Here is an 18368-nt window from a genome sequence, read left to right on the forward strand (position 1 = left end):
GAGTAGAACTAAAAATTAACATGTCCACAGTAGAAGCTGATAATCAGAAGCAAGGGGTGAGCAGCTTCTCAGAATCAGCTTTTTTGAGTTAAAATAAGCTGTTAGAATCAGAAGTTGTTTGAAATAAGTTTAACCAAACAGTTCAAAATAACTTTTTCAAAGCTAAAAGCCATAAGTTAGCTCTGAAAAGCTTAAACAAACACCCCCACAGTCGTTTGGGGGCTGTTTTGAATTTTCGCCCCCAAAATGCCCTTTTTTGAATAAGTTTAAGGCGTATTTGGCTCTAACTCCCAACCTACGGGTCCGGATTACATTCCGTCAGTTGTTAAAAGTCCTATTTGTTATGAGAAAGCTGTCCGTGAGAGCCACACAGTGGTTTGGAGGCTGTTTTGAATTTTCACCTCCGAAATGCCATTTTTCGACTAAGTTTAAGGCGTATTCGGCTCTAACTCCCAATCTACGGGTCCGAATGACATTCCGTTAGTTGTCACAAGTCCTATTTGTCAAGGGGAAGTTGTTCGTGAGAGCCACAAGGTGGTTTGGGGGCTATTTTGAATTTTTACCCCTGTAAAGCACTTTTTCGAGTAAGTTTAGGGCATATTTGACTCTAACTCCCAACCTACGTGTCCAGATTACATTTTGTTAGTTGTCATTAGTCGTAATTTTCATGGAGAAGCTATTTGTGAGAGCCACACGGTGGTTTGGGGGCTGTTTTGAATTTTCGCCCTCAAAACGTCCTTTTCCGAGTAAGTTTAAGGCGTATTCAGCTCTAACTCCTAACCTACGGGGTCCAGAATACATTCCGTCAGTTATCAGAAGTCCTATTTGTCATGGGAAGCAGTCCATGAGAGCCACATGGTGGTTCGGGGGCAGTTTTGAATTTTCGCCCCCAGAAAGCTATTTTTCGAGGAAGTTTAAGCTGTATTCGGCTCTAACTTCCAACCTACGAGTCTGGGTTACATTTCTTCAACTGTCACACATCCTATTTGTTATGGAGAAGCTATTTGTCATAGCCACACAGTGGTTTGGGGCCCGTTTTGAATTTTTGCCTCCAGAAAGCCCTTTTTCGACTAAGTTTAGGGTGTATTCGGCTCTAACTCTCAACCTACGGGTCCGAATTATATTCCGTCAGTTGTCACGGGTCGTAATTGTCATGAAGAAACTATCCGTGAGAGCCACATGGTGATTCGGGAGCTGTTTTGAATTTTAACCCCTATAAAGCTCTTTTTTGAGTAAGTTTAAGCCGTATTCGGCTCTAACTCCCAACCTATGGGTTTGGATTACATTCCGTTAATTGTCACAAGTCCTATTTGTCATGGAGAGGCTATTCGTGAGAGCCACATAGTGGTTTGGGGGCTGTTTTGAATTTTTACCCCTAAAACGCTCTTTTTCGAGTAAGTTTAGGGCGTATTCGGCTCTAACTCCCAACCTAAGAGTCCGGATTACATTTTGTCAGTTGTCAAAAGTTCTATTTTTCATAGGGAAGCTGTCCGTGAGACCCACACAGTGGTTCGGGGGCTGTTTTGAATTTTCACCAATCGAAATGCCTTTTTTCGACAAAGTTTAAGGCGTATTCGGTTCTAACTCCCAACCTACGGGTCCAAATGACATTCTGTCAATTGTCACAAGTCCTATTTGTCAAGAGAAAGTTGTTTGTGAAAGCCACATGGTGGTTCGGGGGTTATTTTGAATTTTCTCCTCCAGAAAGCTCTTTTTTGAGTGAGTTTAAGCCATATTCGGCTCTAACTCCCAACCTACGGGTCCGGATTATATTCCGTCAGTTGTCAAAAGTCCTATTTGTCTTGAAGGAGCTATCTGTGAGAGTCACACGGTGGTTTGGGGGCTGTTTTGAATTTTTGCCCCCAAAACGCCCCGTTTTCGAGTAAATTTAAGGCGTATTCAGCTCTAACTCCCAACCTACGGGTTCGAATTACATTCTATCAGTTGTCACAAGTCCTATTTGTGATGGAGAAGCTGTCCGTGAGAGCCACACGGTGGTTCGAGGGCTGTTTTGAATTGTCGTCCCCCGAAAAGCCCTTTTTTGACTAAGTTTAAGGTGTATTCAACTCTAACTCCCAACCTACGGGTTCGAATGACATTCCGTCAGCTATCACAAGTCCTATTTGTCAAAGGGAAGTTGTTTGTGAGAGCCACACGGTTGTTCGATGGCGATTTTGAATTTTCACCCCCGGAAACCTCTTTTCGAGTAAGCTTAAGGCATATTCGGTTCTAACTCCCAACCTACGGGTCCGAATGACATTCCGTCAGTTGTCACAAGTGCTATTTGTCATGGAGAATTTTTCCGTGAGATCCACATGGTGGTTTGGGGACTGTTTTGAATTTTCGCCCCCGAAACGCCATTTTTTGAATAAGTTTAAGGCGTATTTGGCTCTAACTCCCAAGCTACGGGTCCGAATTACATTTCATCAGTTGTCACAAGTCCTATTTGTCATGAGGAAGCTGTTCATGAGAGCCACACAGTGGTTCAGGGGTTGTTTTGAATTTTTGCCCCCGAAATGCCCTTTTTCGAGTAAGTTTAGGGCGTATTCGGCTCTAACTCCCAACCTACCGGTCTGAATTGCATTCCGTCAGTTGTCACAGGTCGTAATTGTCTTGGGGAAGCTGTCCGTGAGAGCCACACAGTGGTTCAGGGGTTATTTTGAATTTTCGCCCCTAAAACACCCTTTTTCGACTAAGTTTAAGGCGTATTCAACTCTAACTCCCAACCTACGGGTCTGGATTATATTTTGTTAGTTTTCAAAAGTCCTATTCATCAAGGGGAAGCTGTCCGTGAGAGCCACACGGTGGCTCGAGGGGCTGTTTGGAATTTTCACCCTCGAAAAGCTCTTTTTCGAGTAAATTTAAGGGATATTCGGCTCTAACTACCAACCTATGGCTCCAGATTATATTCCGTCAGTTGTCATAGGTTGTAATTGTCATGGAGAAGCTGTTTGTGAGAGCCTTACGGTGGTTTAGGGGCTATATTGAGTTTTTGCCCCCAAAACGCCCTTTTCAAGTAAATTTAAAGCGTATTCGGCTCTAACTCCCGACCTACGGGTCCAGAATACATTCCGTTAGTTGTTACAAGTTCTATTTGTCATGGAGAAGCTGTCTGTGAGAGCCACACTATGGTTCGGGGGCTGTTTTGAATTGTCGTCCCTGAAAAGCACTTTTTTGACTAAGTTTAAGGCGTATTCGGCTCTAAATCTCAACCTATGGGTCCGAATAACATTCTATCAGTTGTCACAAGTCTTATTTGTCAAGGGAAAGCTATCTGTGAGAGGCATATGGTGGTTCGAGGGCTGTTTTGAATTTTCACCCCCGGAAAGCTCTTTTTCGAGTAAGTTTAAGGCGTATTCGGCTCTAACTCCTAACCTACGGGTCCAAATGACATTCCGTCAGTTGTCACAAGTCCTATTTGTCATGGAGTTGTTTGTGAGAGCCATATGGTGGTTTAGGGGCTGTTTGGTATTTTCGCCCCCGAAACGCCATTTTTCGAGTAAGTTTAAGGCGTATTCGGCTCTAACTCCCAACCTATGGGTCCGAATTACATTATGTCAGTTGTCACAAGTCATATCTGTCACGGAGAAGCTTTCTGTGAAATCCATGTGGTGGTTCGGGGGCTGTTTTGAATTTTCGCTGCTAAAATGCTTTTTTTAGAGTAAGTTTAGGGCGTCTTCGGCTCTAACTCCCAACCTACGTGTTCGAATTACATTTCGTCAGTTGTCACAGATCGTAATTGTCATGGGGAAGCTATCCGTGAGAGCCACACAGTGGTTTGGGGGCTGTTTTGAATTTTTGCCCCCCAAAACGCCATTTTTCGACTAAGTTTAAAGCGTATTCAGCTCTAACTCCCAACCTACGGGTCCAAATTATATTCCGTTAGTTGTCACAAGTCCTATTCTTCAAGGGGAAGCTATCTGTGGGAGCCACACGGTGGTTCAGAGGGCTGTTTTGAATTTTTGCCCTCGAAAAGCTCTTTTTTGAGTAAGTTTAGGGCGTATTCGGCTCTAACTCCCAACCTATGGGTCCAGATTACATTCCATCAGTTGTCATAGGTTGTAATTGTCAATGAGAAGCTATCCGTGAGAGCCATACAATGGTTTGGGGGCTGTTTTGAATTTTCGCCCCCAAAATGCCATTTTTCGAGTAAGTTTAAGGCGTATTCGGTTCTAACTCCTGAACTATGGGTCTAGAATACATTCTGTCAGTTGTCACAATTCCTACTATTCATGGGGAAGCTGTCTGTGAGAGCCACACGGTGGTTCGAGGGCTATTTTGAATTTTCGCCCCCGAATAGCTTTTTTTCGAGTAAGTTTAAGCCGTATTCAACTCTAACTCTCAACTTACGGGTCTGGATTACATTTCGTTAGTTGTCACAAGTCCTATTTTTCATGGGGAAGTTGTCTGTGAGAGCCACACGATGGTTCGGGGGCTGTTTTAAATTTTTGCCCCCGAAAAGCCTTTTTTTGACTAAGTATAAGGCGTATTCGGCTCTAACTCCCAACCTACGGGTCCGAATGTCATTCCGTCAGTTGTCACAAGTCCTATTTGTCAAGGGGAAATTATCCATGAGAGCCACAAGGTGGTTCGAGGGCATTTTTGAATTTTCGCCTCCGAAAAGGCCTTTTTTGAGTGAGTTCAAGGCGTTTTAAATAGGTTTCTCAAATTAAAAGCACGTTTCTGCTCCTTGAAGATAGTAAGTACACATATTTTAATTCTTCAATTGCATGATCTTAGCTTTTCCTCATGCTTAATTCGACATATTATATTCATGCAAAACCATCATTTAATGATAACAAACAAAAACAAAAAAAGAAAGTAGATACTTAATTTTAAAGCTATGATCATGTGATAGACAGCCCAAAAATGGAGTATTTGATAACTATATTTGCCAGAAATCTGCTCACAGTGGAAGAAAAATCATGAAGTCAACTTTGGATTACACTTAAGCAATAACAATAATGAGATAGTATTCTTTAGTGAATATGTAAATCTAAGGGAGCCCCTAGTTGGTACTAAAAGCTATAGCGGAAGAGCACCACATAAACAGACAGGTAAATGATTTCTTATCAGAAAGTGGTCCAAAACAATAATGTCAATATGTGAAGTATTTTTGTATAAGTTTTAGTATGATATGAATAAAATTCTTCTTACCAAATATGACGATGACCATCTGAACCCTCTAACAGTGTTGAGAGTCGTAAAACCACATAGTTCAAATGATTAAGTTGTTCTTGTTGCGCCTCCATTGCTTTTTCTTTTTTTTCCTTCTTCTACTTCTTTCATCAACTCCTCTCTTTCCTTCATCATCTCTCCACGATCTCTCTGGCGCTCTTCTTTCTCCTTCATCAAATTTTCATAAAGAACCTCCATCTCAGATCTCATTACCTCCATTTGTTTGTCACGAGATCGTGCCGCACTATCAAATGGCGAATAGGGTCGTGGCCAATCCCAAATCCACGCAAGTAATTCTTTCTCTGTCCAAGCACTCGTCGTGAGAGCTCCTCATGTGTCAATGGGATCCCCACATCCGTGGTTGTCGCTTGTAGATTCACCATCGCATCTTGTTATTACCAAAAAAAGTAGACTATTCAACAAAGGCACAAAGAATGACATGCAATTTTGTGCTAAGATAGGAATTAATATCAAATACAATTGGAAAAAAAGTTTACTCCTTACATGTAGCTTACCACATTTGGGATCAATCCATTCGTTTGTTTTCTTCGATTTGTGTGATTTGGAATAAAATTCTGGAAAATCCAACTCATTTTCATCTACTTGTTACTTACAAATAACAAAATTATTTTGTCACAATAGTAACCATGACTTTTGTTTACATATATAAGTGACGAGAAATATGTTCCAAATGCATCTAGCTCACCATGAGCGACATTGATATTGGAAATGAGCGAGATCCACTGCCGTGATTGTATGGTAGCAAACTCTTGTTCGTTTTACTGGCTTTAGAGCGTTTCTAAAAAAAAAGGAATTATTCAAGAATTAGTACATATCAATGCATAATACACAAATAAAGCAATAGAGCCGTTTATATTTGTTTGTTACCAAATGAGATGCATCCTTCCAAGCCACATCAATCATGTGTTTCCAATCGTCCACGTAAACTCCTGTAGGCGGATAACTATATGGGTCATTAACACCCTCTTCTACAAGTTTTTCTAAGTATTGCTTCAGGATGTACCTCCAATCCTTGTACAAGAGATACGCCTTTGTATTAACGATCTCTTAAGCTTGTTGATCAATATGAAAATCCTCACCAATTTCAAACTTGTCCTACAAGCATAAGTGTGTGACGTATTACACAAATTAAATGCAGCAATTGCAACTTTACATAATGAAGACATTTAGTTTATGGTCAGAAATTACTAGCACAACTTATATAACAGCATCTTTGATACTCTAATCAATTTTCTTCCATGATTTCACTCCCTTGAGACGGCATAACCGTCTTATCTGCAATCCCAACTCATTAGTTGCAGGGGTGACATTCTCTTTAGTGAGTGCATTTAACATGCGATTGACATAAACATGTAGTTTCTCCCATTTTTCGCTCGCAAATTTTTTTTTTTGCACTCCTTTTCCGAGTGTAGGACCGCGTACACGAGTTGACGTACTTTTCCTTGGTGAAGAAGGGGCAGCAAGTGTAAGGCCTTCAAATTGTAAATAGTGTCCCAAACATATAATCGACAATAATTAATATTAAATTTTAAATTTTATCAGCAAATTTTCTTGGGAATTATAATTTTTTTATACATTCAAGAAATTTTCTTTCTAGGTGAAGAAAAATCATTTGCTTAAGTTCAATAAATTGATCTTTAGGGACCAAAACACACCTAAAAAACTACTAAGAAGAAGAATAAACATTGTAGTCCTCAGTCAGTCAACCCTGAAGATGTAACAAAAAAGTACAATGGTCTTACCTACGCCATGTGCCTGTGTCTCTTCCACAATTGTTTATGTGTCATCCGACAGTTGTGTCTCATCGGATAAAGTCAGTGGGGTGACAATGACATGTGCAGATGTTCCTGAGGGTGATGCTTTGGGTTCTGTTGCTATTTTCTTATGCCGCCCTGTCTTCATCCCAGGAACAATGCTAGTAGCTGCAAAATAGTTGCAAACATGATATATTAAATAAAAACATCACATGCATCATCGATATTATGACCAATATGGATTGTTTACAGAAGCTAAAGTATTCACAAAATTACAACAAGACAACAATAGAAAAATAATTGATAATGATTGTCAAATAAAAGTGTTGTATATAAACCAATGTTAAGCATAAATGTCAAATGAGGAGGTTCATCAATTTAAGAGGTTCAACATTGCGAAAAATTTTACAATATAGCTCAGCCTGATGACATGAAGAACAACATAAACAAAAGGACTAAACCCTCATCTAATTACATAACACATAAAGAACAACAATCTCCTTCATCATTTTTCCTCATTACATCAACTAAAGGACAAAAAGACAAAACAACAACTACCAAAAACACACATCCAAATTTAGTACCCATACATCAAGACTCTATCACACATCCAAATTTAGAACCCATACATCAACAGTATGTCCATATCTATATCAAAATCACTGTCAAGCTTATCTTCTTCTTCATTGTCACCTTCCATTGTCGGTTCATCTTCATCATCACAGATGAAGTCATCATCCATACCAACCTTAGGTTGTACACCGTTATCAGACTGCAAAACTTCCATTAGAATAATTTCAGCGTCAATATCATCTCAACGCAAAACCACATTGTCATCTTTAGGCTCAGTTGGTACAACATCAGTGCTTTCATCTTGTTGGAACACATCATCAGGTTGTGGCACATCCACCTCGAGCACATCCCAAATTCTTCAATGTTGAAACTTTTCTACTACTCTCCAATTGGCACCTAACTTCGTATCATGTACGTAGAAAACTTGTTGCACTTGACTTGGTAACACAGGGGTGTTTTGGAAAGATGGTAAAAAGTTGACTTTTTGATTTTTTGGCCTTTTTGGTGGATTTTTTGGGAGAACTTGGTAAAAAGTAAAAAAGCTGGCTTTTTACCAAGTTCCCAAATTGTTCCACAAACGGATCATTTTTATACCATTGACTTCTTACATAAATAGTAGTGAAATGTGGTTCTACACGAAAAGTTCTATTACTGCCGGTGTTATACTATTCACATTGGAACAAAACAACACGATGCCTAAACAAATATGTCATTTCCCAAACTTTGCAAATGTAGCCATAGAACTTTATGAATTGGCCTTCATGGTCCCCTTCCATTACCAATCCACTATTTTGAATTTTACGACGGTTGTCATGGTCGTGAGCATGGAATCGGACGCCATTACAAATGCATCCCGAATATGTGTTCACTAAGCTATTAGGACCATTTGCCAGTGACCACATCTCATCAGTTGCTTTGGGTGACTTTTTGTGCCATAATTGGTTCATCTACATAAAAAAAAAGTGTCATGTTATTTTTGACATAACTTAACTTCATGTGTAAACTACACTATAAGGAATTTTAGCATACGTGCTCTTTGAACCATTTAGAAAATTCTTTGTATTGTATCTTGGCAATGTCACATGCACTTCCATGTTATTGTTGCAACAACATCTTGTGTTCCCTATGTAGGACAATGTAATTCATAAGTAATTTGAAGAATGATTACTAAAAAAAAACATATAGGTCACATATAGTATGTCACAAGTTCGAGTCGTACTCTAGATATTCTTCCACTTCTAAGCTGTTGTGTAGGACAAACCAATGAGCCCTTTCACGGTCGGCTACAGACACATCTGTTTCCTTCGTTAATAGACGAAACAGACGAACATTTTGAGTGAAAACCACTAACCCCAGGCCACTGTCACCCTCGTCATAGTTCCTTTCTTCCTAATTAAACACTGTTTTAACACTATCTAAATACATTGAACAAAACATTGTATATTCTTTTGAAATATAAGCCTCCGTAATGGAACCTTCTGGTTAAGCTTTATTGCGAACAAATCTTTTCAGAAGTCCAAGCATCCTACATGGCAAATATGATTTGAATGTTAATGTTTACATTATCTACTCTATATAAATAGGGATGTTTGGGAACTCATGGTATTGCCTCTCTATGGGATACATCCATCGATATTACACAGGCCCTCTAGGCATAGCCTCATGAGGCAAATGAATTGCCAAGTGGACCATGACATCAAAAAATGCAGGAGGAAAAATCTTCTCAAGCTTACAAAGTATAAGTATGATTTGTTCCTCTATTTTTTCCAAATCAGTCACCCTCAATGTCTTTGAGTACAACTGTTTGAAAAAGCTTCAAAACTCAAAAAGTGTGGTCCCAATCTCCTTGTAAAGGTATCCACGCATCCTAATTGGAAGTAGTCATTGTAGAAGGACATGACAGTCATGAGTTTTAAGGCCAGCTAATTTTCCACCATAAGCGGTGACACAGTTAGATATATTTGTGGCATAGCCATTAGGGTACTTAATTGATTTCAAGAAATCACAAAAACCTTGTCTGTCTATCGGGGACAATGTATACGATGCCGGAGGCTTCTCGAATGAGCCATTGGAACTCCTCTTCAAGTGTAACTCCTTTCGTATCCGCATGTCTTCTAGATCCAAGCATGCTTTATCTATGTCCTTGTTCTTGCCATCAATGCTTAGTAGTGTCCCAACCAAATTGTCACATATATTCTTTTCTATGTGCATGACATCAAGGTTGTGTCGAAGCTTCAGCATTTTCCAATAGGGTAGGTCAAACATAATGCTTCCTTTTGTCCAATTGGAAGGTGGATTTTCATTCCATTGTCTTTTTCGGTTGTTTGGATGCTTGCCATACGACCTTTATGTCCCTAAATCAATTTGCTGCAGTATTTGTTCTCCCGATAACTCCATAAGTTTGGACTGATGCTCATTTTGACCATTGAAGAGCTTACTTCTTCGCCGAATATGGTTCTCGGACAAGTGGCAGTGGGCACCCATATACCCTATCTTACTTCGCAGACGCTGAGATGATGTATCCATGTTACAATTAGGGCAAGCCAAGTGACCTTGTAGTCCAACCAGACATGGTACCATATGCGGGGAAGTTATTGATGGTCCACATGACTGCTGCATGCATTTTAAATATTTGACCATTTGAGGCATCATATGTTTGCACATTATGCTCCCACATATTCATTAACTCCTCCACTAATGGTTGCAAGTAAACATCGATGTCTCTTCTAAGGGTGGATGGACCGGGAATAAGCATCGACATCATCAGAAATGGCTCTTTCATACACTTCCACGGGGAAAAATTGTAAGGCATTAAGAGTATTGGCCACATGTTGTACGATGTGCTCATATTTCCAAACAAATTGAAACCATCCGTGGCAAGCCCTAACCTTACATGTCGAGGTTCTGCAGAAAACGTAAGATGCTGCATATCAAAGTCTTTTCATGCCTGACAATCGGCTGGATGCTTTAACATTTCATCATCCACACGCTTCTCTTTGTGCCATCTCATGTCTGTGACGGTTTTTGTCGACATGTACAATCTCTTTAACCTCGGTGTCAAAGAAAAGTACCTCAATATTTTGTGAGGAATCTTTTTACCACTCGCATTGTTGAACTTGTATTTAGACTCCTTACATGTAAAGCAATTATCCAGTTTTGTGTTGTCCTTCCAAAATAAAATACAACCATTCTTGCATGCATGAATGGCCTCGTATCCCAAACCTAATTCACGTAAGAACTTTTTCACTTCATAAAGGGTCCATGGAACAGTTTCATCACACTTTGGGAGAATGTCTTTGAAAACTTGTATAACCATATCGAAAGATTTGTTGCTCCATTTATTGTACACCTTAATATGAAGCATCTTAATAACGAAGGACAACACAAAAAACTTTTCACACTCCGGGTACACTTTGCGTCGAGCATCATCAAACAACCTAGTGAACTTCACTAAATTTTCTCTCTCCGAGCTATTAGGTTCTTCATCGATATGATCATCCATGAGGCCACTCATGTAAATCTCTTCCAACATAGTAGGCAACTCGCCTAAATTATCGTTAATGTCAAAAATTGCTGCTCCATCTCTTTCACCATCATTGTTTAACACACTAGGCTGATTATGACACAATGGAACATGTTCCCCGTGGTGCACCCAATTTCTATCAGAACACGCGATTCCTCTTCAAATCAAGTGCAGCCATACAACTTGTCGACTATGTTTTGTGTCATTCAAGCAATCAACACACGGACAATGAATGTCATTGTATGGGCCTAAATCCTTCGTAGCAAAGTCAATAAATGACTTAACACTTTGTTGGTACTCTTTATATTTCAACCTATTTTTTATCATCATCCAACTCTTGTCCATCTTTTAAACCCTATAAGTCAAGCGAAGATTAACGTAGGAATGGACAACAAATAAACAAAACTACTCAACAATGGAATTGGGTATCTTTTATCATCATCCAACTCTTATACATCTTTTACGACAGAAGTTTTAGTTTTCACATATTTGCAACATAGATTAAAATTTGGAAACACATGGTTTAGGGATTGTATTCAAAAGTTAGGGTGAAACAACTAACTATTTGGACTATACAAGTACAATGTAAACAAGGAGAGGTAAAAAAGAATGAGAAAATTCACCAAACACAACCATCGTAAGTACAAGAAACAATGAAGCTACCATCAAAGGTTACGAATTATAGTAAACAACCAAAGCTTAAATGCTTGTTCCACTGTGGGTGAAGTTGTAGAATGTTGCTTAGGAGCAAATATGGTTTAGGTATATTGCTAGCATCATTGGAACTCCTCTCTACTTGAATCAGCTCACATTTACAAGAAGCAAACTTATGTTTGTTATAGGAGCAAACTTACAAAAGTGTGATGTTTGCAAGGGTTTGGTCTCATAAGCAAAAGACATATCATCCTCCCTCTTATACACGCAATAGTGGAGAGTGAAGAGGACTCAAACACAAAAGCCAACAATGTAGAAAGTGGTGAAGAAGAAAAAGAGGAAAGCTGGTATGCAAGTTTCTTTAACAAATGTCAACGAAGAAAGGGCACAAGGTCCTCCACCTCTTCTCTATCTATTGTCTTTAAAATCCTCAAAGTGAAATGGGAGTTTTAGGTAATAGCAAATTCACTTCTAATCAAGAGTTTCCATGCCAAAAGAATGTTCTAAATTATTCTCAAGGTAGACCCAACAAGTATAAGAAAAAGGACCACCAAAGAATCCACATTGTGATAAGCTAAAAATTGCTGCCATAACTCAAGCTAATGAAGACCGAGTAGGACTTTTGAGGATGGTCATAAAATATGACAATTTGGGTGAAGTACGATAATAAAGAAAATACAAACAAAATTTATATAAAAAAAAAATCATACATAATGATGTATCTTATTTGTATTATTTAATAAAAATTAAAATGCCTAACAATTTAGTTTATAATTATAAAAATAACATTATTTCATCAATTTTGCCTTTAATATCATTTTTGTTTTAATAATGGAACATCAATCTCCTTGTATTGTCTTTCAAGTGTTAGATGACACTTTTGCACTATATTTAGCAAAATTTATGAGAAGAATGATACAAGACATAAGTAAATAATTGACCAATCTGATGAGAATACATATTAATTATATTTAAACTGATGAGAATACATACACAAATAATCTCAATCTCAGAACATAAAATTTATATTGATGAGAATACACAGAGAACATATAAACAGAGAATACACAGATAATCTGATTGAGATTATATTTAAATTGATGAGAATACACAAATTATCTGTGTATGTATCAGTTTAGATTACCCAATCTCATAATACATATTAATTATATTTGAACTGAATCTTCGCCACTACATCTAAATTGATTACCCAATCACAGATTACCCATTCAGTTTAATCCATTTAAATGTAAGCTGATTCATGTGTTGCTAGGCTTAGTGTAAACCCAATCTGTAAACTGAAGATTCAGTTTACAATTTAATTGTAAACCCCATCTTCAGTTTAAATGTAAACTCAATCTCAAAATACATACACAGATAATCTCAATCTCAGAATACGTACACAGATCAGATAATCTGTGTATGTAAATTTCATACACAGATTTACATAAATAATGACGAGTAAATACATGAGAGAGAAAATTTCATTGAAAATAATCAGAATACATGAGATTAGATAGACAATCAATGGATTAGGGCTTTGAAACTAATGTGAGAGAGAGAGAGAGAGAGAGAGAGAGAGAAAGAGAAAAAAAAATAAAAAAATAAAAAAAAAAGAGAGAGGGAAATGTATCAAACCCTAAAATCAAACCCATTTGCAACATCAAACCTATAAATCTCTAGTAATGAAACCACTTCAAACAAACCCATTTCAGAAATTAAGAAAAACTTAACCGGAATGGGTAGAATAAAAAAACCCTAGAGATTATATTTAAATTGATAAGGATACATACACAGATTAGATTACCCAATCTCATAATACATATTAATTATATTTGAACTGAATCTTCACCACTACATCTAAATTGATTACCCAATCACAGATTACCCATTCAGTTTAATCCATTTAAATGTAAACTAATTCATGTGTTGCTAGGCTTAGTGTAAACCCAATCTGTAAACTGAAGATTCAGTTTACAATTTAATTGTAAACCCCATCTTCAGTTTAAATGTAAACTCAATCTCAAAATACATACACAGATAATCTCAATCTCAGAATACGTACACAGATCAGATAATCTGTGTATGTAAATTTCATACACAGATTTACATAAATAATGACGTGTAAATACATGAGAGAGAAATTTCATTGAAAATAATCAGAATACATGAGATTAGATAGACAATCAATGGATTAGGGCTTTGAAACTAATGCGAGAGAGAGAGGAAAAAGAGGAGGAAAGGTATCAAACCCTAAAATCAAACCCATTTACAACATCAAACCCATAAATCTCTAGTAATGAAACCACTTCAAACAAACCCATTTTAGAAATTAAGAAAAAATTAACCGGAATGGGTAGAATAAAAACCCTAGAGCAAGAGTTCACAGTTGGGGAAATAGAAGAAGGGGTAGAGAGAGAAAGAGAGAGAGAGAACGAGATAGAGAGAGTGAGACCGAGACAGAGAGCGACAGAGCAAGAGAGCGAAAGTGAGGGAACTTGTTAGCGATGGTGGCTGTGGTGATTTGAGGCGTACGGGAAACGACGGTGCTGAGGATACGAGGTTGTGAGGTTTGCTAGTGATTTGCACAGCGGAACGACAGAACAAGAGATGTTCTATGGCTGTGTGTATACAAAGAGAGGCAAAATGTGTGAGATATGAGCGAAAATAAATCCAAATGAAAATAAATCTAAAACATTTAGAGCTTTAGCGACCACATGTTTTATTTGTTGGCAAAAGTTAATATATAAGGATTAAATAATTTTATATAGCGACTAATGTTTTTGTTAGTTACCAAAATTGAATCATTGGCAACCAAACTTGTGTGGTTGCTAAAAGATTTTGAATATCATCTACTGCCATTTGGTGACTAAAGATTATTTTGTCGGCAAAAGGTATAAGACAGCGACTAAAAAACAATTTACTAGCCTAAAATATATACTATCGGAGACTAAACGTTTTTTAGTAGCCTATGATGGAATATTTACCGACAAAATATTGTTTGGTCGCCAATAAGCTATATTTCTCGATTAAAAAAATTTAACAACTATATCATTTGGCGACCAAATAAATTTAGTAGCTAAAACTAATGTTACAACGACTGAAAAAAAATTTCGCCGGCAATTGTTCAATAATTAGCGACTACATAATAATTTAGTAGCCAATTGTGCCATTATTAGTGACTAAATTTATGTCAGTCGTCGATAAGCAATATACACCGACTAAAAAACTTTAGTAGCTAAATCTTGTATTTTTGCAGACTAATAAAATATTTAGTCGCTAATTCCACCACTTTTGGAGACTAAAAATTGTTTAGTCGCCAAAAGTGTCATTTCATGTAGTGAGGCCACTAGAACCTTAAAAATTACACCAAAAAAAAATAAATAATAATAATGACCATTAAACTAGAGAAAAGGGAGAGTCTCCAAATATTAACTCACCACCAAGTTCATGAACTTCCAAATAATCTTCATTCATGGACAAGACAAAAGATCACCAAAAAACAATGAATCTCCATTCACCAAACAAAATGAGATTCATGAAAAAAGAGCAAAAAAGTCACAAAAAATAAAAATAAATTAAATGGTCCAACAATAACCAATATACATATATCTAGAGAATTTCTATGGACTTTCCAGAGAATTTTTCTCCAGAGAAATTTTGGAAAGGCCAAAGAAATTCTCTAGATTCCAGTCTAGAGAATTTCTCTAGATTTCAAGAAACAGTAATAAAGAGTTCAATGAATAGAGTATCTAGTTTCACTGTGATTTGCATTTGTCCATGGGAAGGTCAGAGAAATTTTCTAGATTCTAGTCTAGAGATTTTCTTTGGATTTCAAAAAACAATAACGAAGAGTTCAAGAAACAGAGCATCTGGCTTCACTGTGATTTGCATTTTTCTATGGAAAGGTCAGAGAAATTCTCTAGATTTCAGTCTAAAGATTTTATCTGGATTTCCAAAGAATTTCTTTGAATTTTTTCTGGATTTCAAGAAACATCAATGAAGAGTTCAAGGAACAGAGCATCTGATTTCATTGTGATTTGCATTTGTCCATATACATAATACATATACAACTCCTCAAACCCTAAAACTTTAAATCCGAAATTCAACAACTCAACATCCCCAAATCCTTTAAGACCCATCAACACCATACAAAATTGTCAATCAAACCGTAATCACATTGTTCATGAGACAGAGTTTCAAGTACATACATAAACATAAGGATATTCAAGAAACATATATTTGCATCAACTATATTGCTAAAAATGAAGAAAACAAAATAGAGGAAAAACAGAGAGAGAAAGATATAGAATATATATTAGAAAATAAAACCCTAATCTTCAATAAACTCGTATTACATATATATGGTTTATGTATTTGTTTATTTTATATATATACACGTACATACATAGAGAAAGATCAAAGATTCTAGATGAAACAAACTCTAATCAGACCTACCATGAAAGATTTCTTGGACTTGTGTTCATTAATCATATATTCATACCATAAGCACAAATCAAAACAGAGGTTTATAAATCTATCAATGTGTATATATATATATACACAGAGAGAGAGAGAGGGGGGGAGATGATGGAGTAGATGTGACCGCAAAAGGAGATGTGAGAGAAGATGGTGGCGGCGGAAATAGGAGATGCCGCGGTATGGAAGAGTTATCGATGGCGGCAATGGAAATAAAGTTCATTGGAGAGAGAAGAGCAAAAAGAGAGGAAGAGATCGGTTTGATTTGAGATAATCAAATTTTTCTGTGATATATGGGTGTCAAGGTTGAGACACTTTAGACATCACAAAATAATATTGTAGATCTCTTCTATTACTTAAAATGGGATACAGACCTTAATTTTCTCTAAAATAAATATTAAAAAATAAATAAATTTCTTAAAATTATTTTTTATCCCAAAAAGATAAAACTGTATGAAAATGATCAATATTTTTATTTTTTTATTTTTTTCAATCAAATTATGTTTTAGATTCTTAGAAAAAAAAATTCTGAAAAAAGAACCAAACAGAGGCTATATAAACTACACCAACATTTTTAGTATACCAAAAATCTTTATATTAATCCACACCAACATTTTCAGTGTAATGTATTAAGGCGTTCATATTTAATTGTAATTCAAATAAAGTTACTTTCTAAACTAACAATCACAAGAATTTACTCAAAAAAATTGGCTAAGTTTGTAGTCAGTCCAAAACAGCAATCTATTTAGATCGTTAATATGACTTTTATACTATCAATCCAAAACAACCATTCACATGATTGTGTGTGCAGATTGTTTATATATATTGCTTTTCTGTAAGCACCATTAATTCTTGAATATATAATGTATATTAGGACAATATTGACTTGTATAGTATAGAGATCTAATCACGTGATTGAGTTAATTAAGCACAGAATGTGAATATGTGACCAATACATATATGAACTATGTGGAATTATGACTTATGTGTGGCCTTAATAATATATATATGTATTAAAAGATGATGAATAGTTTATTAGTCATACTCGACGGGAGATGTCACTATCTTCAAGACATTGTTTGGTCTTGATAAATGCACACGGGTCAACATGTTCTTTCATTTACTATCCAAAATTTTGAACCACATATTGCCACTGAATTGAACAATTCATGGACCCAAGAATTTTTCTCTGTACTGCCCCAAATATATATATATATATATATAATTAGAGCATTGAATGAGTCAGAATATGGTGTTTTGATTGGACATAGTAGTTAGCTGAGTAGTCTATGTAGTTGTTTTTTGAGATCATGAGAATATCAAAAGTTTAGTGTTAGAGTCGATGGAGCGATTGTGGCCTTTTCGTTATAATTTAACTTACTAATTCCTTAACATTTTATCGTATGACCCCCCAAAAAAAAATATTGAAATTATATTTTGATTATATAAGCTTGATTTATTTGTCCTTTGACTTAATCCCAAATAAGTTTTAACCGAGTTGGGTTTTAACACTTCATTTTTTTTATAAGGCAAATTATACCCGTAAGCCCTATAATTTATCTCGTGTGAAATTGGTCTTTGTAGTTTTGGTTGTACCAAATTTGTCTTCTAATTTATTAAACTGTATCAATTTAATCAAATTGATAACAGTTATTGTCAAAAAAAATAGATAAAAATTAAGTGCAAAATAGTCAATTCAAAAAGAAATTGACTATTTCAAATTTGACGCCGACTACTCAATCACTTTGAAAAGAATGAATGGACTATTTTATTACTTGATTTTAACCCAATTTATAAAGAGTGTTATCAATTAAATGTGCATTATTACATAACAAACTATTCTTTAATACATTTTTATCAAACCGAACTCGAGTTGAACTTAAGTAATTGGTTCGTTGTATAACCTATCTATAATCACTGCTGGAAAAATGACTTTTAGCGGCGTTTTAAAAACGCCGCTATATGTATGAAAAACGCCGCTAATTCCTTTAGTGACGCTTATCACCAAACGTCGAGGACGCGGCCGTCGCTATAAGTTTATGACGCTTTAAAAACGTCGTAAAATTAGTATAGGCGGCGTTTTTAAAAACGCCGCTAAATGCGATAAATAATGATAAAATGACGTCATCCTATATTTAGCGACGTTTTTAAAACGCCGTGATAGATTTTTTTATTTTAAAAAAATG

The sequence above is a fragment of the Camellia sinensis genome, chromosome 13, assembly GCF_055761805.1.
Source record: "Camellia sinensis isolate YWXY chromosome 13, ASM5576180v1, whole genome shotgun sequence".
In the NCBI taxonomy this organism is placed as follows: Eukaryota; Viridiplantae; Streptophyta; class Magnoliopsida; order Ericales; family Theaceae; genus Camellia; species Camellia sinensis.